This window comes from Pan paniscus, chromosome 13 (genome assembly GCF_029289425.2).
Source record: "Pan paniscus chromosome 13, NHGRI_mPanPan1-v2.0_pri, whole genome shotgun sequence".
NCBI classification, from domain to species: domain Eukaryota; kingdom Metazoa; phylum Chordata; class Mammalia; order Primates; family Hominidae; genus Pan; species Pan paniscus.
The window spans coordinates 26,632,823-26,657,351 of NC_073262.2; the positions used below are offsets into that span (position 1 = coordinate 26,632,823).

General features: G+C 35.0%; 1 protein-coding gene across 7 annotated transcripts in view; it reads right to left on the reverse strand.

The window, feature by feature from the left end:
- Positions 1–24,529, reverse strand: part of MBD5 (methyl-CpG binding domain protein 5) — a 497,156-nt gene that overhangs the window by 219,428 nt on the left and 253,199 nt on the right. The window lies entirely within an intron of this gene.

Below are 24,529 nucleotides of genomic sequence, written 5' to 3' on the forward strand. Positions count from 1 at the left end.
AATGGAGACCAGAAGGCAGAGGGATGATATAAACAAAGTGCTGACAGGAAAACAAAACCCCAAAACTTGTTACTTAAAAATTTTAATTCTGGGCTGGACATGGTGGCTCACGCCTGTAATCCCAGCACTTTGGGAGGCAGAGGTGTGCAGATCACTGGAGGCCAGCAGTTCGAGACCAGCTTGGGCAACATAGTGAAAGCCTGTCTCTACTAAAAATACAAAAAAAATCATCTGGGCATGGTGGTGTGTGGCTGTAATATCAGCTACTCGGGAGGCTGAGGCACGAGAATCCCTTGAACCCGGGAGGTGGAGGTTGCAGTGAGCCGAGATCGCACGGCTGCACTCCAGCCTGGGCGATGGAGCCAGCTCTATCTCAAAAAACAAAAAAACAAAACAACAACAACAACAAAAAACTGTAATCCCAGCACTTTGGGAGGCCGAGGCAGGCGGATCACGAGGTCAGGAGATCAAGACCATCCTGGCTAACACAGTGAAACCCTGTCTCTACTAAAAATACAAAAAATTAGCCGGGCGTGGTGGCGGGCACCTGTAGTCCCAGCTACTTGGGAGGCTGAGGCAGGAGAATGGTGTGAACCCGGGAGGCAGAGCTTGCAGTGAGCCGAGATCGCACCACTGCACTCCAGCCTGGATGACAGAGCAAGACTCTGTCTCAAAAAAAAAAAAAAAAAAAAAAAACTTCATTCTGGCCAAACTCTATTTCAAAAAGGAACGTGAAATAAGTATGTTCCAAGGAAACTGAAACTGAGAAAATTTATTGATAACACATCTACCTACATGATAAGAAGTACTAAAGAAACTTCTTCAAGAATCCAGTTCATAATCTGACATCAAGAAAACAAAAAGGGGCAGCACAAGTAAAGGTAATTATAAAAGATACAATGAATGCATATTTCGTCTCCTTCTTTCCTTAATTGATCGAAAAAGAAATTGTATAAAACAATATTGTAGGAGAAAGTACTGTGGGCCTATCACATATAGAAATATATCTGACAAGAATAACATAAAGGAGCACAGAATAAGCATGTGACAAAATCTAACACCTCTTCATTTTAAAAATATTCAACAAACAAGAAGTAGAAGGGCACTTCCTCAACCATTAAAGGACATTTATGGAAAATCCACAGTTCATATCATACTTAATGGTGAATGAATGCATGTTTTCCCCTCAGATCAGGAACAAAAAATATCTAGTCTTGCCACTTCTATTCAACATTATACTGGAAGTTCTAGCCAAGGAAACTAGACAAGAAAATGAAATAAAACGCACACAGATTGGGAAAGACTAAGATAGAGGTAAGACTATCTCGATTTAAGATGATATGATCTTTTTCCAAAAAATTATTGTAGGTACTTAGTGGGTATATATATTTACGGGGTACATGAGATGTTTTGATACAGACATGCAATGTGAAATAAACACATCATGGAGACTGGGGTATCCATCCCCTCTGGCATTTATCCTTTGAGATATAAACCATTACATTCTTTAAGTTTAAAATATACAATTAAATTATTATTAACTATAGTCACTCTATTATGCTATCACAATACAATAGTAGATTTTATTCATTCTTTATAGTTTTTGTACCCATTAGCCATCCCCACCTCTCCCCCAATCCCCTACTACCCTTCCCAGCCTCTGGCAACCATAGCCTCCCAGGGAGTTGGGACTACAGACACATGCCACCATGCCTGGCTAATTTTTTTTTTTTTTTTTTTTGAGGCAAGGTTTCACTACGTTGCTCAGGCTGGTCTCGAACTCCTGGGCTCAAGTGATCCACCTGACCTTGGCTTCTCAAAGTGTTGGGATTAGAGGCATGAGCCACACTTCACCTGGTCAATTGTTTTGTTTAATTCAGCAAATGAGTGGGAGCATGCATTTGTTTGTCTTTCTGTGCCTGGCTTATTGCACTTAGCATAATGATCTCCAGTTCCATCCATGTTGTTGCAAATGATTGGATCCCTTTTTTTTTTTTATGGCTGAATGGTACTCTGCTGTGTATAGGTACCACATTTTCTTTATCCATTCATCTGCTGATGAACACTTAGCTTGCTTCCGAATCTCTAGCTACTGTAAACAGTGCTGCAACAAACTTGGGAGTGCATAGATATATCTTCAATATGCTGATTTCCTTTCTTTTGGGTATATACTCAGCAGTGAGACTGCTGGATCATATGGTAGCTCTATTTTTAGTTTTTAAAGGAACCTCCAGACTGTTGTCCATAGTGGCTGTACTAACTTGCACTCCCACCAACATTGTAGGAGGGTTCCCTTTTTTCCACATCCTAGCTAGCGTTTGTTATTACCTATCTTTTGGATATAAGTCATTTTAATTGGGGTGAGAGGATATCTCATTGTAGTCTCGATTTGCATTTCTGATGATTAATGATTGAACACCCTTTCATATACCTGTTTGCTATTTGTATGTCTTCTTTTGAGAAATGTCTATTGAATCAAATCTTTTGCCCATTTTTAAATTGTATTGTTAGATTTTTTTTCCTGTAAAGTTTATGAGCTCCTTACATATTCTGGTTATTAATCCTTTGTCAGATAGGTAGTTTGCAAATATTTTCTCCCATTCTGTTTGTTGTCTCTTCACTTTCTTGACTGTTTCCTTTGCTGTGCAGAGGCTTTTTAACTTAATGTGATCCCACTTGTCCATTTTTGCTTTGGCTGCCTGTGCTCATGGGGTGTTGCTCAAGAAATATTTGCCCAGATCAATATCTTAGACAGCTACTCCAATGTTTTCTTGTAGTAATTTCAAAGTTTGAGGTCTTAAATGTAAGTCTTTAATGTATTTTGATTTGGTTTTTGTTTATGGTGAGAGATAGGGGTCTAGTTTCATTCTTTTGCATATGATTATTGAGTTTTCCCAGCACCAATTACTGAAAAGACTCTTTTCCCTCAGCGTATGCTTCTGGCACTTTTGTCAAAAATGAGTTCACTGTATGTGTATGGATTTGTTTCTAGGTTCTCATTCTGTTCCATTGGTCTATGTGTCTGTTTTTATGCCAGGACCATGCTGTTTTCAGTTAGTACAACTCTGTAGTATATTTGAAGTCAGGTAATGTGATTCCTCCAGTTTTGTTCTTTTGCTTAGAGCAGCTTTGGTTATTTTGGATTTTTTGTGATTCCATATAAATTTTAGGATTGTTTTTTCTATTTCTGTGAAGGATGTCATTGGTATTTTGATAGGCATTACACTGATTTTATATATAAGAAAGCCAAAGGAATGTTCTAAAAATCTACAAAAAATAACAAGTTCAGCAAGATTGCAGGATACAAGATCAATATACAAAAATCAATCATTTTCTTTTGCCATTGACTCAGTGTTAAAAAAAATTGGTTATTTTCTCTAAACTGGCAATGAATAATCTGAAATGAAATAATAAAACAATTCCATCTAAAATTCTATTAAAAAATTAAAATATTTGTGAGTAGATTTAACAAAGGAAGAGTGAAGTTACATTTTAAAAACTACAAAATATCAGTGAAAGAAATTAAAGACTTAAGTGAATACAAAGACATCTCATGTTCATGGATCTGAGTTCTACTATTGTTAAGATGATAAAATTCTCCAAATTGATCTACTGATTCAATGTAATCTCTATCAAACTCCCAGCTAGCTTTGTTGCTAAAATTGGTAAGTTGATCTTAAAATTCACATGGAAATTGATAGAACGTAGAATAGCCCAAACACACCATTTTAAAAAACAGGAACAAAATTGGAGGACTCTTACTTCCTTATTTCAAACTTATCAAAGCTACAGTAATTAAAATAGCGTGGTACCTACAAAAAGATAGACACATACAGATCAATGGAATAGACATGACAGATAAATAAAGCATGTATTGACAAAGATGTGGAGAAACTGAAACCCTCATACACTCTTGGTAGGACTGTAAATGGTGCAGCTGTTTTGGAAAAGAGCCTGACAGTCTCTCAAATGTTAAACATAAAGTTAACATATAAGTCAGTAATTCTATGCCTAGTTATATAACAAAGAGCAATGAAAATATATATTCACATAAAAACTTGTGCACAAATATTTATAGTATTATTATTCACTATGGCTAAAAAGTAGAAACTACTCAAATATTCATCAATTGATGAATAAAATGAAATGTGGTATATTCGTAACTGAAATATTATTTGGTAATAGAAATGAAAAAATTACTGATACATGCTACAATATTGATGAACATTAAAAATACTGTACTGAGTAAAAGGAAATGAAGAGAAAATAATGAGCGGGGAAGAGCCTGGGGTTGTCACACTGAAAACATACAGTCACTAAATGGCTTAGTATTGATAAGTCAACAGAAGGTCAGTTAAGGTATGAGGAGACTGATAATTTGTATTGAGGCCTCTTTCATCTAGAAGGAGAGTCATGGCAGTGCAATGGTGAATTTGATCAGTTGCTCAGTACTTTAAACTGCTCTAGTTCTCCTTTTTTATTCTGAAATTCCTAAAGCCTGTTAAAAGGCAGGAATCTCATTCTTAAGAAATATATCTTTCCCAAGAGAATGACTTAAGTGTTTATTGTTTCTTAGATTTAAAAAAAGCAGCTTACTTTTCCATTCATTTAAAGAGTAATACATGATTTTTGGCTGGGTGCGGTGACTCACGCCTATAATCCCAGGACTTTGGGAGGCTGAGGCAGGTAGGTCACCTGAGGTCAGGCATTCAAGATCAGCCTGGCCAACGTGGTGAAACACTGTCTCTACTAAAAATACAAAAAAATTAGCTGGGCGTGGTGGTGGGCACCTGTAATCCCAGCTACTTGGGAGGCTGAGGCAGGATAATTGCTTGAGCTCAGGAGGTAGAGGTTGCAGTGAGCTAAGATCGTGCTACTGCACTCCAGCCTGGATGACACAGTGAGACTCCATCTCAAAAAAAAAAAAAAGGTAATACATGATTTTTATAGGATTATTAGAGAATACAAATAAGTGTAAGAATGAAAACAGTCCTATTAATTAAAACTAAATAACTAGTAAACTGTTGATATTTTTGCATAACTTTCTCAGACTTTTTTTCTGCTTTCATTTTTTGCAAAGCAGTGACAATACTAAATTTCGTACATTTTTAAAGAGAAAGTCCACATTTAAGCAAATTATTTGAAAACATTATGTATAATAACATCACATTATTGCATTGTAATTTGTTCATTACCATTCACTACTGTTTATCATTTAGGTTGTTTCCAAATTTAGTTATTATAAATAATGTTGTAAAGTTTCCTGTGGATAATGTTTTTCTATGCTTCCTTAGAATAGATTTTTAGAAACTGAGTTAAAGGATAATAATATCTTTAGGTATGGCATACATACATTGATTAGTTGTTTTCCAAGAGTTGTACTAATTATACCTACCCACAGTGTAAGAAAATACCTGTTTCTGGACATTTTCACAAACATGTCATCTTACCCTCATGAGCACTATTGTCTTACCAAATCTCTAGAACATGAATCTAAAATTCCACTCATAACCTATATTGAAAGAAGAACTCATTATAAGTTTCATAAAAGGAGAAATTGTTAATATTTGCTATAAAGGCTTTGCATAGTTTTATGAGATAAATGTACTATACATTAAATAGGAGTAAAGTTAATTTTTCTTATTCTGGAAAAGAATGAGTTTGTATCAGCTTGAGTCAAATAAAAAAACTATTTTGGCCATTTCTACTATTAGCAAGGCACTGTAATGAATGAAGCTTATAGTTTGGGAAGTTGTAAGCACAAAAGTAGTTCAATAACCATATGAGATTTAAATAAATAGTTTCAGAAAACAGCAGAAGAGTTGTTCAGGGTCTGCACAAAATTATTTGTCAAAGATATAATACAGAAAAATGAAGCCTCTGGAAATTCAGATGAGAGAGATCACTTCAGGTTAGGATAAGATTTATTAATTACAGAACTTACTAAATATATAGAAAACACAGAGAAGTCTTGGTCTTTATTCAAAAGTCTTTGAACCATAAGCATCAGCCTTTAAAAAATTCTGTTTAGTGTTTATAACATTTAATCATTTCATTTTTAGATTACTGTTTTCTTTTCCTTTTTATTATTTCTACTTCAAGACTCACTTCTAACAAAGTATCCTGTGATAGATTACACTACACACATCCCTGCACTGAGTAGTTAATTGCACCTATGGTTCACCTAGTCCGATCATCAGGGCTTTTTTCCCTTGGTATGTATTTGTTTTTGGAGCATCTATTATAATATAATGATGAATCAATTGGTGCTAGGTTATTTTGGTTCATAGCTATGACATAGCAAAATATCTTTCTTGGATAGTAGAATATGATTCATGCTAAATAAATGTCACTATCAACACTGACAGCCCACTTTAGTCAATGCTATGAATGAATTTCCATCTTATTACTGTGAAGAAATCACTTTTTTAAAGGTCTGAAGTTTATACACACACACACACCAACATAACACACACTTTCATGGTACTTAAAAATGCCATAGTTGATGAGTTATTTGAGATGAGAAAGCATCTATAATAAACTTGAAAAGCTTCAGAATCTTGCTATCCAGAAATTCACCATTTATGCTACAGAGTGAATGTGTCCCCCAAAGTTCATGTGTTGCAAATGTAATCCCCAATGCAACAACGTTGAGAACTCAGAGTTTCAAGAGGGGATTAGGTTATGAGGGGTCTGCCCTCATAAATGAATTAATGTTGTTATCATAGGATGGGTTCATTATTGTGAGAGTGAGTTTGTTATAAAAGTGAGTTTGACACTCTCTTGCTCTATCTTATACACATGCTCTATTGCTCTTCTGCTTTTGGCCATTGGGATGATGTGGCAAGTAGGTCCTCACCAGATGCAGGCCCCTTGACCTTGGACTTCCCAGTCTGCAGGATCATGAGAAATACGTTTTTCTTTATAAATTATGCAATCTGTGGTATTCTGTTGTAGCAACACAAAATGGACTAAGACAATTCCCATATTCAGAAGACTGAAGGCAAAACAGGAGAGGTCCCATTACCTGAATATTCATTACCCAATCAAAAGTTCTATCAGCATAAAAAACTGACTGATACATCCATCACTCACTAATTGGGCCCTTCTCAAATATCCTTCCCTACTCAACACTAAAGAGCCTGTTCTTACTCTTCATGACAAAAATTTTGTTGGTCAGTCTTTCTCTAATCAATGGATGGTGTAAACATATCTGTTCTTTTGGGATGCTATCTATGCCTATAAAATATGCAAATTTATGCAAAGTCAGTATTGGGAAAGATGTGGGATTTCATGGAGTTAATGAAAATTATATTTGAACACTACTCACATCACAAATAAAGCCAGTAAGAGCAGTTAAAAGTGAAATAAAGAAAATAAGCAAGGATCATGATTCAATGGGTGTTTGAAAGGAGAATAATATAAACATTAATGATTGGAGACACCTTTAGGAAAACTAAAAAACCCTCTGAATATTTTTGCAAACAAAAGAACCTCTTTAAAAACCATAATAGAAAGTTAAACAATAAGGGCAAGATGTCATATTGCATTATCATCAACTTTGTTAGAAATTACAAAAATGAAAATTAAAATGTCATTTATCCTTTGTTGCTCTTCATTATTCCCACAGTTAAAATTATAACTTGCATTTAAATAGCCTTCAGTTAAATATTTTTCATAACTAAGTCCCACTAAACTTACCACTACTATTTACCGTAAATCTTCGGTTCCTTTACCATAAGTCTTTGGTTCCTATTTCATTTAGATTCCTTGTCCTGGCTGCAATTATTCTTAGATAACAACAACAATAATAATAAAGGACAAGTCATAAAAATAATTTTGCTTCTTAAAGATGAGTAGAACCAGATTAAATGAATTCCTTTTTTAAAACAGAGGCAAACCTTAATTAATTATGCTCATAAACAAAGCATTCATAGTTCTGGTACAGTGTTAACAAAGAAAGCAATGTCCATCATCTGCAATCTTTGTTTATAAAATGATAGATTTTAATGCAGAGAGTGTTGGGAGTAGGGTGAGAAAGTGATTACAGCTTACCTAAATAAACAGAGGTCTGCAAAGTCTGGAAAATTAAAATCAATGAGAAGTTATATGGGTAAGTCTGCTTGTCAGCTTGGGGATCGAAATGCAGAAGAAATATGATCATAACTCTGATGAATCTTGGCACAACATTTCTCAGCAACTAAAGTTTTTAAAAGATATATATTAAAAGTCAAATGACACATGAATATGAAATAATAAATATATCAGATGATAAAAAGCAAGAATCATTCAGAAAGTAATAAAAATCAGTAATAGTTTCCCAAAATGGTAAGAAAATATGTTCATGTATTAAAACAGAAAAAAAGCTTTACGACAAATAATCCAGCTACTAAGTCAAACGGCAAATTTCATGTCTGTAAGAACAAACACTTTAGTCACAATAACTGTAAATTCTTTCAATTGAAATATTATTGCTAAATACTATATGGATACCTGAAAATACTAATAATAAAAAGAAGTGTTTGCTGCTATTAAAACTTATTAAACTTTTTACTAAATTATACACTATTCTGAAGAATAAGTAGAAAAAATGAATAAAGTGATATATAAAATCACTTTAATAAAATATAAATTGTATAAAATTTAATGTATATAAAATGTAATGAATTAGAGGCCAGGCACAGTGGCTCACACCTGTAATCCTGGCACTTTGGGAGGCCGAGGTGGGTGGATGGCTTGAGCTCAGGAGTTCCAGACCAGCCTAGGCAACATGGTGACAGCTTGTCTCTATTTAAAAAAAAAAATGCGGTGAATTAGAGTATATGCCCCAACTAACAGTGGTGATGTGATAATATGGGCATATTATTCTCAGATATTCTCATTATTCAGTAAAATCTGGATTTCAATGTAATATTTCCTAATTTTGAAAGATTATGTGAGGCCAGCAATACAAGCCTGTTGGCTGAATCTGGCCCATAAGCAAGAGATTTGTAAATCTAATATTTTGCTTAAGTGTGGCTAATTTACATCTACAATAAAGAAAGTAGATGCTTCAAACAGTTTAGTCCAATTTTCTCATGTCAATTCTATTAATATCATTCTTTCTTTTAGTATGTTTACAAAATTCAACATGATAAGATCTTAATCAGCTTTCATTTCTAAATGTTTTGACATTAGGTAGGAGGCAGATGAGAAAAAAGAGGTTGTATGTGCACTGGAACTTGTGAACAAGAACAGTTACAATGTCAAAGGTATATAACTGTTATTGAGATGACTTTTTCTACTCTCTTTCAGTTATCCTGTAGTTATTCAGAATAACAGAGTGCTGTAAACTAAGCTGTCTATTTGTTTGAAGAGCAGATGGGGAAAGTAGCTGCTTTGAAATGTGATTAAAATATGAGGCCTCTGTTTAGTATTTATTTTTCTTTTTAAGCTTCAGATTTGTGGCTTAAGCAACTTTAATCAAGAGAAGAAGGACCAGACAGCTGCTGTGGTCCTAGTCTGCTGCTGTGTTTCTGCATGGGGAAGGCTGTAATAACAGACAGCAAACAAATAACCAACTCTATCATTTGCCAAGGCTGTGAGGAAAAAGTCACTCATATATTGTTGGGGAGATTGCAGTGTGGGTAGACAACCTTTATGGAGAGCAACTAGCCAGTATGTATCCAAATTAAAAATATATTTACTATTTTGTATCCTGATTTTGAGTAGTTACACAAATCTATGTATATATTAAAATTGACAGAACAGTATATCAAAAGAAAGAAAAAGTCATTTTACAATCTGATAATTTAAAAACAAAAAAGAAAGAAAAAAAGCAAGTGAGCCTGGCATCAGGTTTGTAGCCATTTTTTTGGTTAATAATCCCAGCATCTTAAAGGTGGCAGTACAGACAAGACCCATCCATTATCTCATCTAATTTTATAATTACTCCATTGAGATAGGGACCAGCCCCCACTTTTGATAGAGGGTGATACCAAGGCTCCATGAGAGGGGGGTAACTTGCCCAAAGCCATGCACCAAGTCAAGGATGAAACCCAGATCAAATGCAAGTCTGCCTGCGCAACACAGCCACCAGATTTCTTCCCTGATGCCCTCATTATCTGTTGTTTTGAGGTGATTGAAACAATAGAAAATTCTTAAAAAATGCATTCACTCTTTGACTTAGCAATCATACCTTTGGAAATGTATCTTAGAGATATCCTGTGCATATACAAAATGACAATATTTAAGGTTATTTACTGTGCTGGTTTTACATCAGCAAAAGATTGAAAAAAAAGTGTTCCTTTATGAGGGGCTGGTTAAATAAGCAATGGCATATACTTCTGATGTAATAAGATGTAACTCTAAAGAGAAATGAAGAAGCTCTCTATGTGTGGAGATTTAATCCCCCAAACTCCATTATAAATTGTTCAGTAAAAAAAGCAAGGGCAAAATAGTATATATAGTATGCTACTATTTGTGTAAGAAGAGGGAAAATACATCTGTATCTATGTTGTTATATTTGTGTTTATATAAACAAACATCAGAAGAGTACAAAAGAAACTAGTGATAACAGTGACCAGAAGTAGGTGGCAGCAGGGGCAGAACAGGGTAAAAAGCAGGATACTCAGTGTATACCTTCTAATATTGCTTTGATTTTTGAATCAAATGTGGCAAGTTAGGAAGATAGTTAAGAAAGAAAGGGGTTATAAAGCAGCTGAGTGTAGCTATGTTTGTGTGCTAGCTTTTTTTCTGGGCTCCCAGAGGCAGAAAGTTTACTAACCTTTGCACTGCTCTAGTAAGCATAGGCATGGTCCATTTAGAGTACTTTTGACTATATTTGCGTGTGTAGGAGGAGGAGAAAACTGTATTGGGGACTTCAGTGGAGAGCACATTTCTTATGACTTAAAATAGGGCCATCGGTGAAGGATAAATGGCTTAGTTCTTAGATTTGTTTGGCATATTCCACTACAGGTATGTAATAATTTTATCTGAATAGGAAAGGAAATGCCTGCTCTACTTACCTCAGGACTAAAATTAGGCTGCCTATTTCTGCTTCGAATTGCTAAAAGCTAAATATTGTATGCTGTGGCTGAAAGAGCAAAGGATTCTAATACTTTGGTCTTAGCAGTTAAAGCTGTCAAATACAAATACCAGATAATGTATATCTACTTCACTCCCATCCCCAAAGAATCATTATTCATAAAACTCTCACTGAGAGTTTTTCCTTACTGCAAAAAGTGCAGGATGGATTGGAGAGCCAATAACTTTCCAGGCTCAGGGTTACCTACTTTCCATATGACTATGTAAATATGGAAGGAAGCTGCTGTAACAAAGACATGCAATCATAGCTACATAACTAGTGATTTACAGTTTATACATGGCATTCTGAGAATACCTTATTGCATTTAATCTTTACAGACACTCTGATATGGGAGTGTTATCATCCCTGTTATATAAATGAAGAAATGGACATCCAGTAAGGTGAGGTGACTGGATAATGGAATAGGCTCTACTTGAACCTAGAACTTCTGATTTTGAGCCCAAATGATTTTTCAGTACTATACAGCTTTATATAATTGCCAATGTCTGACATAAAAATACACTGACTAGTATAGAGACAACTAATAATTGCATCTGATGGGGGGGGGTTAAGTCTTAAAAGTCAGTCTATATGGAAAAAATATCCAGTAGTCAAAATTACTTTTGAGGATCATTTAAATGACCCAGAAAGTACAGAAATACAGTGTGGGGGAGGTTTAATAACCTTGATAATATTTCACTTTAAAGTACAAATTAATATATCATATATAGTAATATATATATCTAAAATTATTATGCTACATGTATTTTACAAAAGAGAATGGCTATAAGTGAATTTATACATTAAACATGTATATCATGCAACTCCACTGTACGAGTAATGGCTAACATTCATTGAGGGTTCACAATGCTATCCTAATTATATATATATATATATACACACACACACATTATATATATACATATTTTTTTAACCTTGAACAACATGAGTTTTTGAGATTTCATTTAATCCTTTCAAGATGTCTATGAAGCAGACATGTCATAAATACAGATGAGGAAACAAAGGTTTTGAAAAGATGAGTCATGCAGGAAGCAAATATCAACGCCAGGATTTGAATCCATCCAATTTGAGTCTGGAAGTCATGCTGTGAGAACATGAATTGGTATTCTTATTCATGTTTTGCTGTAGCATATCTATGCATTAAACAAATAAATAGAATGAATCATATATATGCCAAAGGTGATGGGTTTGACAAAGATTCATATCCTAATTTCCAAATATGTATGTGCAAACTGTTTTGACAGGATTCCTGGTCAAGATGGTACTGGCAATAGACACTTTAGAGACTTCTCTATTTAAAACAGTACTCAGCAATTACCGATAAAGTATAAGATATATTATTGAAAAAGTATAACAGAATAAAGTATAAGAGATATAGTAAAGAAAAAAATCAAGATACTGCTGTACTAAAAATAAAAGTCACTGTGTAACAGAACACAAAGTAGTACGCAAGGCTGACATTATAGAATAGTTAAGCTCCAAGTCTAGTAGTGGTTAGATGCACCAAGGGTTAATATTGCATGTTAGTGGAGATTAAAAAGAACCACCTGGCAAAAGACTTGAGCAAGTCTCAGTGCATAAAAATGGCACTAAGATGTGATTCCCCAAACTGTGAAAAGAAGCTGAAAAAAGCTTTTGGGGATAAACCATTATATAAAACCAGGAAGACAGAGGAGGGAGACAAATCCTAGCTCCTAAAACTTAAGTCAATCCACCCACTGACTCAATGATTGGCATAAACAAAAGGAGATAGAGATAGAGAGAAAAAAAAGTCACTGTCAGGATGAACCTGCAAAATGATTTCCAAAGCACTCGAGGAAAACTAAAGCTAAGAAAGTCAACAAACACAATTGAAAGATCATTAATTTTTAAAAAAATGCAAGAGAAAATATATTTACAGAGCAATCAGAAAACATAAAAATAAGAGTTGAAGATTCATACAGAAGTAAAGGAAGAAATATCTTAAAAAAGAATAAGAAATTTTGAAAACAAAATTAAAAGAAAATATAAGAATTGGTGTATGCAAAAAAATGAAAAAAATTCTTGGAAATTGAAATTTATTATTTGAAAAAGAAAATCCTAGTAGACAGGATATATTAGAAAAGGATATAGTAGAAAAGGCACCTAGTAAACTAGAAAACAGGATTGAGCAATTCACTGAGAATGTGATACAGAGATACAGAGAGATGAAAACTGAAACAGCATTAAGTCATGTAGGATACAGGCCTTAACATAGAACAAATTTTAGAAATAGAATATAGAAGGCATAGCAGATAAGAATGTTTGCACAGATAATGTCTAAGATATCCCCAGCACTAAAGATCAGTAGAATACCTTAGATTAAAAGCATCATTATCATCAAGTCCAGAGAAGATAAAATCCATAAAAATATATCCACACCTCAATCCACCACAGAGCAAGGACAAAATCAAGGTTAATAAGAAGTCTTAATGCTATCAGAGGTTAGAAAAAGATGATCTGTAAAGTAACAATAGTTAAATGGTAGATTTCTTTTCTCTCAAAAGACACTGAAAGATACTAGAGTCTGATCTTCAAATTGCTGAGGGAAAAACAACTGTAGCCTAAACACTTAAAATTAGCTAAATTACCATTAAGTAGAGAGGCCAAAATAAAGATATTTTCACAACTACAAAAACTAGTTTACCTGCTACATGTGTTTGCTGAAATAACTACTTTTCACAGCAAGAAAACAACTTTAGGCCAGGCATGGTGGCTCATGCCTGTAAACCCAGCACTTTGGGAGGCTGAGATGGGTGGATCACTTGAGTGCAGGAGTTTGAGGCCCGCCTGGGCAACATGGCAAAACCCCTCTCTACCAAAAATACAAAAATAAGCTGCGCAGGGAGTGCACACCTGAGGTCCCAGCTACTTGGGAGGCTGAGGTGGAAGGATGACTTGAGCCTGCATGATCAAGGCTGCAGTGAGCTGTGATCATGCCACTGCACTTCAGCCTGGGTGACAGAGTGAGATACCCACCTCAAGAAAAATGAAACAAAAAGCAGAAAAAAAGAAAACTGAACATTGAGGGAAGGCAAGGAACATAAGAAGTAACTGTGAGGATGGAAATCAAACTACTGTCCCTTTTAAAATAAAATCGACAAAATACAAAGGTGAATTAAATTCTAGAAAAACCTGTAAAGAAAGGCAGCAGATAAAATGTGCAAGGATTGTTTAACTAAAGGATACACTAAGCAATTTTAGACTCTGTGAGAAAAATAATATAGTCCACATGTGTATTAAAATTTATGGTTAATTTTTTTTCTGTTTTTTCTTTTTCTTTTTTTGCAGTTAGTTTTTAAAAGAATAGAAATACAAATCTATAGCTTCCAAACCAGGAAACGAGAAAAAAGAAAAAAGCAGAAGCAACCAAGAGAAATATCAGTTCAACAGATGTCATGAAAGGAGGAAAAAAAGTGAAGAAAAGTTAACTAAACAAAACCACAATAAAATGGTTAAAGTAAGCCCAAAGCCAGGTGTGGTGGTATGTGCCTCTAGTCCCAGCTACTTGGGAGGTTGAGGCGGGAGGATCACTTGAGCCCATGAAGTTTGAGGCTGCAGTGTACTATGACTGCACCTGTGAATAGCCACTGCACTCCACCTGTCCAACACAGAGAGATACACTTCTTAAAAAAGAAAGAGTCCAAATGTGTAACTATAATAAATTAAATTAACTTCTTAAAGGAAAAGTACTATCAGAATGGAATTAGAAAAATAAATCCAGCTTTATGATGTTCAGATGAGATACATCTAGAGCTAAATGAAAATAAAGAAGAATGGAAATGATATTCTAAGCAAAAACTTGCCAAAAGAAAAGTAGCAAAGCAATACTGTGATAGTGGATTGTGGGTGTCATCTTGACTGGATGAAGGGATACTCAGACAGCTGGTAAAGCATTAATTACTCTCAATGTTTCAGTAGGCACTGTGCCTGACCTTTTTCACTGAAAGAGAAACTCAGATGGTTTTGCTTTATTTTTATTTTTTACAGAGACAGGGTCTTGCTTGTTGCCCAGGCTGTAGTGCAGTTGTGCAATCATAGCTCACTGCACCCTCGAACTCCTGTGCTTAAACGATCCTGCCGACTTGACCTTCCTAGTATCTAGGACTATAGGCTCATGCCACCACACACAGATAACTTTTCCCATTTTTTAAGAAATGGGATCTCACTATGTTGCCCAGGTTGGTCTTGAACTCCTGGCCTCAAGTGATCCTCCCACCCTGCCTCCCAGTGTTGGGATTACAGGTGTGAGCTACCACACCTTGATGGCTCTGCTTTTGATTAGAATGACTAGGCTGCCCCAGTGTGTTTGTGATGGTGTTCCCAGAGGAGACTGGCATGTGAGTTGGTGGAATGAATGGAAAAGATACACCCTCAACATGGGTGGGCACCATCCAATCGCTTGGGGGACCATATGGAACAAAAAACTGCAGGAAGGGCAATTTTTCACCACTTCTCTCCTGGAGTCATGACACCCTTCTCCTGACTTGGGACTTCAGAACTCCAGGTTCTCCAACCTTTGAACTCCAGGACTGACACCAGTGGCCTACTGGACTCTCAGGCCTTCAGCCTTAGACTGAGAATTACACTATCAGCTTCTTTGGTTCTGAGGCCTTCATACTTGGACTGAGTGAGTATTTTGGCTTTCCTGGTTCTCTAGCTTGCAGTCTATCATGGGATTTCTCTGCCTCCATAATCAAGTGAGCCAATTCCCCTAATAAATCCCTTTTCACATACCTCTAGATATATCCTACTGGTTCTGTCTCTGGAGAACCCTGACTAAAACAAATAAATTTTAAAAAATAGAATTTAGGGCAAATAAACATTAAATGAGAAAAAAGTGGCATTAAAAAATGTATGAAGATTTTTAAAATGATGGCCTTAATATACTTAAAAACATACAAATTACCCAAAGAAATGGAAAAATCCACAGACACAGTGAGAGACTTTCACATACACATACACAACCCCATCAAAACCTGATGGATAATAAGGATAAAAATTAGTAAAAATAGATTTGAACAACACAATCAACAAGCCTCTCTATCAGCTATATATATACAACCCTGCACTAAAAAATAGAGCATTCCTTTCAAACACACACAGACCATTCATGAAAACAGATCACACACTAAACCTCAAAATAAGCCCAAATAAGTGCCAAACAATCAGAGTCATATAAACCAGCCCTCTGATCACAATATCATAATAACAATACGAATGAACTTCAAATACATGATATTAAGTGAAAGAAGATAGAATCAAAGGCTACATATGGTGTAATTAGTTTATATGACATTCCGGAAAAAGCAAAACTACAGCAACAGAAAACAAATCATTGGTTGCCAAGGGCTGAGGTTGGGAGAGGGGTTTATTACAAAGGGACCCAAGAAAATTTTCGTGGGTGATGGAGGTTCTGTATCTTGACTATGGTGGTGGTTAAATGAATGTGTACACAAGCCAAAACTCAGAACTATACACTAAGAAGGTGATCTGACTTTATGCAAATTATATCTTAATTAACCTGATATTAAAAACAGTTCAGTTAGTTAAAACAATAAAAAGCATTTCTTCAATGCATTTATTAAATTAGAAAAACAAAGATCAAAAGCTAATCAATTATGTCCCAATCAAATAAGTGAGAAAAGAAATAAGAGTAAATATAAGAAAAAGAAAGAGGACAATAATGATAATATAGACCAATCTCTAGCAGGACTGATGAAGAAAACAAAACGAGCACAAATAGAGGCATTATCAATGAAAAAGAGTACATAATACAGATAAAGTAGACACAAAAAACTACATTGCTTGAGTAATTACAGGTAAAGTAGAGATAAAAAACTACATTGCTTGAGGCAAAGAGTTCAAGAGACTAGCTTGGGCAACAGAGCAAGACCCTGTCTCTAAAAAATAAGTTACAGAATATTAAAAACAACTTTAGGAAATATTTGACAGCTTGGATGAACTGAACAATTTATACATATATTTATATTTGTTTGTATTATATGCATAATATATATTAGCTACATATTTAAGTTTGTGTTTTCTCTGGTAAAATTTAAATAAAGGAATTAGTTCTACGATATGCTTCCTAGTGTTACACTAAGACCAAATTTTAATGATCTATATTTTTCCTAAACTCTTAACAGGAATGTTTCCCCTATTACCCAAATATTATTCATATTTTTAGACTCAAGGCTTTGAACTTTCCATAACTTCTTACCATGTCTCACAAATGCTCTTTACTTGCCTTACCTTAATAATTATTATTCATTGAACCAGATTGCAAACTTTGCATTCTCAACTGGACTTAACATAACACTCTATAAATACTGTGGACAACTGAAAATTGCCCCTTAAGAGTGATGTTGAAGAAAGGGAGACACAATTGTTCTCCGAAGCCACAGAGCCAAAAGTACCACAACTGAGTATACCAAAATGAGAGAAAATACAAACTTTCTCTTCTCCTTTGGGTTTAATTTTTTCAAATAAGAACCAATAGAATTTTTACCCCAAATTCTGAAATCCTGATACTGGAAACATGCAGAACTGCTCTTTAAAGGCAATAAAGAAAAGTCATCATACATATAAAAACAAGAGGCACATTCTAAGGAGTCATATCAAATATTTCTTTGTGAAACAGATTTATGTCAAGAAAGAGAAAATTACTTCAAAAAAATCTCTTACATGATAACTAAAGGCAATATATAACTCTCAAGTGGAACCCAGATTGGAGAAAAAATTGCTATAAAACGACATTACTGAAATAATTGGAAAAATTTAAACATAGACTATATTAATGTTGCATCAATGTTAAATTTTCTGAATTTCACAACTATTTTAAATAATGTAAATGAATGGCCTTGTTCAGAGATACATGCTTAAGTATTTAAGTAAAAGTTCATAAGGTCTGCAATTTACTCTTAAATGGTTTAGCAAAATAAGTGATGCATGTGTATGGTGAGAGAGAAACCAAATATGGCAAATGGTAATTGATTAAGTGAAAAGTGCAATAATATTAATTATAGTATGTTTACAAATATTCTATAGCTTTGACATTTTTCTAAATAAAGCTCTATTTTTATTTATTTATTTTAGATAGGGTCTTACTCTGTCACTTAGGGTGGAGTGCAGTGGCATGATCATAGCTTACTGCAGCTTTCAACTCCCAGGCTCAGGCTATTCTCCTGCCTCAGCCCCCCAAGTAGCTAGGACTATGGGCATGCACCATTACATTTGGCTAACTTTTTGTTTGTTTGTTTTTTGGTAGAGACAGGGTCTTGCTTTGGTGTCTAGGCTAGTCTCAAACTCCTGGCATCAGGTGATCCTCCTGTCTCGGACTCCCAAAGTGCTGGGAATACAGACATGAGCTACCATGCTTGGCCAACGTTAAAAAATAGTCAAAACAAAAATATAAATATCCAAGAAACATTTCAAATTAAAACATTTTTCAATAAAATATGAGAAAACTTTGAAACTATGAAAAATATAAAATCAGAAAATATTACTTTTAAATAAAAATTAACAAATTTATAACAGCAATAAATGCTGTAAGCAGCAAACAGGTGATTTTAGAAGACTGTTTTGACAAATTCTCCTAGAACTCATATTAAGATAATAAAGAAAAAAGAGCCAAAAAAAAAAAAAAAGTGATTTCCAGGCTGTGATGGTTAACTTTATATGTCAACTCAGCTAGGCTATGGTGCACAGTTCCTTGCTCAAACACCAGTCTAAATGTTGCTGTGAAGGTAATTTTTAGATGTGATTAAAGTCTAAATCAGTAGACTTTGAGTAAAGCATATTACTCTCATAAAGTGGATGAGCCTCATCCAATCACTTGAAGGTATTTAGAGAAAAGAGTGAGGTCTCCTGTGAAGAAATTCTCCCTAGACTGCTTTGGGATATAAGACTTTAATATTCCCTCCTGCAGAAATTTCCAGCCTGCTGGCCTGCTCTATAGGTTAGACTTGCCCACCCCACACTCCCGTGAGATAATTCCTTAAAATAAATCCCTCTCTCTACATATATCCCACTAATTTTGTTTCTCTGGAGAACACTGATTAATAGAGAGACAAATCCAGGAGTCCAATAATAAAAATGTGAGAAGGTAAGAAGATAATGGATGGAGGGGAAGCAATAATCAAAGAAATAATACTGGGAATTTTCCTGAAATAAAGAAAAATATAAATTTTCATACTCAAAGGGCTTATTCAAATGCAGTCAAAAAAGAGACCTAGAATAACCTAGTGATGCTTATGAATTTAACGATTTTAAAGAATAAAGGAAAACAAAATCTTATATAGGTTGCATAAGAAAACATATAATCTAAAACAAAAAATAATCAGATTAACATCAGATTTCTCTCACACAACCATATGTAAGAAAACACGCCAGGCACAGTGGCTCACGCCTGTAATCTCAACACTCTGGGAGGCCAAGGTGGGTGGATCACTTGAGGTCAACACCTGAGGAGTTCGAGACCAGTCTGGCTAACATGGTGAAACCCCATCTCTACTAAAAATACAAAAATTAGTCAGGTGTGGTGGCATGCGCCTATAATCCCAGCTACTTGAGAGGCTGAGGCAGGAGAATTGCTTAAACCCAGAAGGCGGAGGTTGCAGTGAGCTGAGATCGTGCCATTGCACTCCAGCCTCAGCAGCAAGAGCGAAACTCTGTCTCAAAGAAAAAAAAAAAAAAAAAAAAAACTCAATTAATTTTTAAGTGTAAAAGGTTTTTATAACAGAATTCTAAACCCAGCCTAGCTTTATCATTCATTTCCAAAGACACTAAGTATTTCACAGTCATGCAAGGACCCAGAAATTTTACCATCCTTCTTAAAAAATTAGGACTTTAAGAAATGCAAAATGTTTTAACTGTGAAGGAGTATTAGCAACAAAATCAGTAAAATATCGGGTTATGCCTAAGTTCAAATAACAAAATTTACATAGTGTAAAATGATAAGCAACATTAATCTAAAGTTAAAGGTCGAGATTATTTCAACAAAAAAGTGATGTGTGACCGGGGCCTGTCATGGGGTGGGGGGCTGGGGAGGGATAACATTAGAAGAAATACCTAATGTAGGTGATGGGTTGATGGGTGCAGCAAACCACCATGGCACGTCTATACCTATGTAACAAAACTGCACGTTCTGCACATGTACCCCAGAACTTAGAGTATAATTTTTAAAAAAGTGGTTTGTGTGTGTGGTGGTGTCGGGGGTGAGGATAAGTATAGTAGAAAGTAAAATCATGTTAAATGTCTCATTGTACACATGGGAAAGTATTAGACAATTTTGCTCTTGACACTGAAAGAGAAATGAAGCACTAGTAGAATAAGAATATGATAAAAAACTTCCAAATGAGAACTAGAATAAAAAAAGATTAAGAAAAACTTCCAAATGAGAACTAGAATAAAAAAAGATTAAGAAAAACTTGATGGGTATAGCAGAATAAAGGAAGAGAAAAATAAAATAGCAAGGAAGTATTATCTAGCATTGAAAAGTACAAATGATGAAAGTGGACTTCCCATATCAATAAGGGACACAGGAAAATCCAAGCACTCTCACTTTCCAGTGCATGTATTGTTACTGCCCAACTAGGTTCTTCCCTGCTGCCCCAAAATGCCAATATAATGAGAACAGCAGAAGTGCTGAAGCAAAGACAGAGTTTAATTATCACAAGGCAGTCCAGTGGCAAGACAGGAGATAATTGTCAAGTCTGCCTCCAGGGAGAATTTGGTGTCTAGAGTTTTTCAAGGAGTTTGGTGGGTAGGAGGCTAGAGAATGTGGAATGCTGATTGGTTGGGTTGGGGATGAAATCACAGGGGGTTGAAGCTGTATTCTTGCACTGTTTCTATTCCTGAGGGTGGGGGCATCACAACCTGCTGAGTCAGTTTCTTGGTAGGGGTTACTGGTCAGGGTGGTGCCAGCTCGTCCATCAGAATGCAAGGTCTGAAAAATACCTCAAACACCAGTCTTAAGTTTTAGCATAATGATGTTATATAAGGAGCAAGTGGGGAGTTACAAATCTTGTGACCTCCAGCTACATGACTCTTGAACCATAGTTTTAACTGTGTGGACAATTTGTTAATCTTACAAATGCAGTTTCAATCCCCAAGCAAAGTGGGGGTTAGCTTTAGGGAGAGACTGTTAATCATCTTTGTTTTAAAGTTAAACTGTAAACTAAATTCCTCCCATAGTTAGTGCACAGTTTGACCGATGCCCAGGAATGAGCAAAGGCATTTTGTGAGGTTGGAAGCATGATGGAGTCAGCTCTGTCAGATTTCTCTCACTGTCATAATTTTTGCAAAGGTGATTTCAATAGGAAATGAGGCAATAAAGAAACAAAGAGAAATGTTTTCTAAAAAGAAGTGTAAAAAACAGCATAAAATGAGAACAAATGTGTATTTTTCTCATAGTAACAGTGAGATCATTCTGTACTTTGTCTAGAAATACATGACTTTTAGCCCAGTCTAGGAAACAAAATGTAATTTTGTGTTGCTTATAATACTTGCACCTTAGCAATTTCTAGGCAAAGGTTAAAAGTGAAGGAAAATACAAAGATATATAAAGATATATCAGGCAAATGCAAACAGAAAGCACAGACAACAAAAAGTAAAAATAGATAAATGGAATTATATCAAACTAAAAAGCACTTCTGTACAGCAAAAGAAACAATAGAGTGAAGAGACAATCTATAGAATGGAAGAAAATATATGTGAACCAGACAATTAATAAGGAGTTAATATCTAAAATATATACAGAACACAAAGAACTCAACAAGAGGCAAACAAACAACTTGATTAAAAAGTGCGCAAAGGACCTGAATAGACATTTCTCAAACGAAGACATACAAATGGTGAATAGGTATATGGAAAAATGCTCAACATCACTAATCATCAAGGAAATGCAAATTAAAGCCGCAATGAAGTATCACTACACACTTGTTAGAATAGCTATTACGAAAAACAAACAAAAAAAATAAGTATTGACAAGGATGTAGAGAAATGAGAATGTTTGTACACTGTAAGTAGAAATGTTAATTAGTATAGTCATTATGGAAAACAGTATGGAAGTTCCTCAAAAAACTTAAAAACAGAACTAGTACATGATCCCACTAGTGGGTATTATCCAGAGGAAATGAAATAGTCTTTCAAAGATATATCTGCATTCCAATGATCACTGTAGCATTATACAACTAATAGCCAAGATAGGGAATCAACCTCAGTGTCCATCAGCAGATGAATAGGTAAAGAAAACATGGTGTATGAACATGTAAGACAATACTACTCAGCCTTAAAATGAAGGAAATCCTGTTACTTCTGAAAACATGGATGAACCTGGAGGAATTATGTTAAGTGAAATAAGCTAGGCACAGAAAGACAAATACTGCATGATCTTATTTACATGTGGAATCTAAAACAGTCAAACTCATAGTAGTGGAGCATAGAATGTGGTTACCACAGACTGGAGGGGGGAAGGGATGGGGCAGACGCTGGTCGATGGGTACAGAATTTCAGTTGGACAGGAGAAATAAGTTCAAGGGACCTATTGTATAATATGGCAACTGTGGTTAATACAAATGTATTCTGTATTATGACACAATGACAATTGCTGAGTAGATATTAAGTGTTCTCATCACAAAAAATGGTAAAAATGGAGGTAATGCATATGCTAACTAGCTTGATTTAGCCAATTCACAATGTATACATATTTCAAAACCATAAATATATACAATTTTTGTCAATTAAAAAAGTAGAAATAATAAAAGGCAGAGTGGAAATATCAATAGCATACCAACGGAAATTAGAGAAAAATTTATTATATAGGCAAAACAAATTATTTTAAACTGATTAAAAAGTATAGCTCCACAATGAGGATATGTACTTTATGAACTTTTATACTAGAAATAACACAGTGCTGAAATATGTAATAAAAGCTATTTGAAATTCAAGGAGAGCACGAAAACATGGAAATAATTGTCTTGGGAAAATAACTTCTTTCAAAAAGTCATTTATAAATCAAACATCCAAAAGTAAATTAAAGAATTAACCAATATAACAGATGTACCTAACCTTGTATATAACAGAGAACATAATTCTCTTCAAATGTCCACAGAATGTTTACCAAAATTGATTATATTCCGTACTACAAAGAAAACATCACTGAACTCCAAAAATTAAAAATTTTATAGTCCAGCCACTAATCATAGGGTAATAAAACTAGAAACAACTGACTAAAGATAAAGAGTATAAATAAAATTACCTAGAGCCTAAAAGTCTTTCTCCAAAGAGGAAACTGAAACATCAATTACAGACTCCATATTTTAACAATAAAAATAAAGGCAGCAAAAGCTCTTAAGATGGGTCTTTGTTATGAGAGTGAGATATGAGATATGAGGCTGAGCTCATATTCCTATCTTTTCTCTCTTGAGATCTCCTTAAAATACTGGTAAATAAATACATTTTTAAAGGGAAAACAAACAATAAGGAAAAGGAATAAAGGGCTATGTGTTTGTGGAAAAGGGAATTAAAAAATTTCAGAAAGAAGGAAATCAGAAGGAGTGCTGAGTGATAAAGAGCAGTAGAGGAAGAGATGAAAGGTGAGGAGGGGGCCAACCTGCTGTAGGAATCCAAGAAAGGTAGGGCAATTGGAAACACAAAATGCAATGAACTTTAGTAGAGACCTATGAGGCTGAAAACAAAAAAAATAATTGAAAGTCAGAAGACAAAGTTGTGAGGCCAAACATGGCGGCTGACACCTGTAATGCCAGCACTTTGAAAGGCCAAGGCAGGAGGATTGCTTGAGGTCAGGAGTTTGAGACCAGCCTGGCCAACATGGTGAAACCCCATCTCTACTAAAAATACAAAAATTAGCGAGGTGTGGTGGTGCATGCCTGTAATCCCAGTTATTCGGGAGGCTGAGGCAGGAGAATCGCTTGAACCCTGGAGGCTGATGTTGCAGTGAGCCGAGATGTTGACACTGCACTCCAGTCTGGGTGACAGGGTTAGACTGTCCAAAAAAAAAAAAAAAAATAGAAAGGAAGTAATGGAAGTTTCCTCTCTAAAATATTGAACAGAATTTTGCTGAGAACAAGGATGGCTAGAATGAGAGGCAATGCTCTCTATCAGAAAAATCACCTTTGATATTTAGGGCTTGCAAAATATAAGGCTAATGTCATGCATACCTTATTCAAGACAAGCCAGCCAATACAGTAGTCTGTTCACACATAGAGAAATCAGAGCTTTCCTATTACTTTATTTAAAAAGTAAACAGGCATCAGACACATGAATCACATCTACCACAGTGAAGAGAAAAAGAAAGACACTGAGAAAAGGGAGAATATTTATAAAATATAAAAATAACTTTGAAAAGCTTGTAATACACTGCATCCATGAACAAGAGGAGGATATCTTAAAGAAAGAATA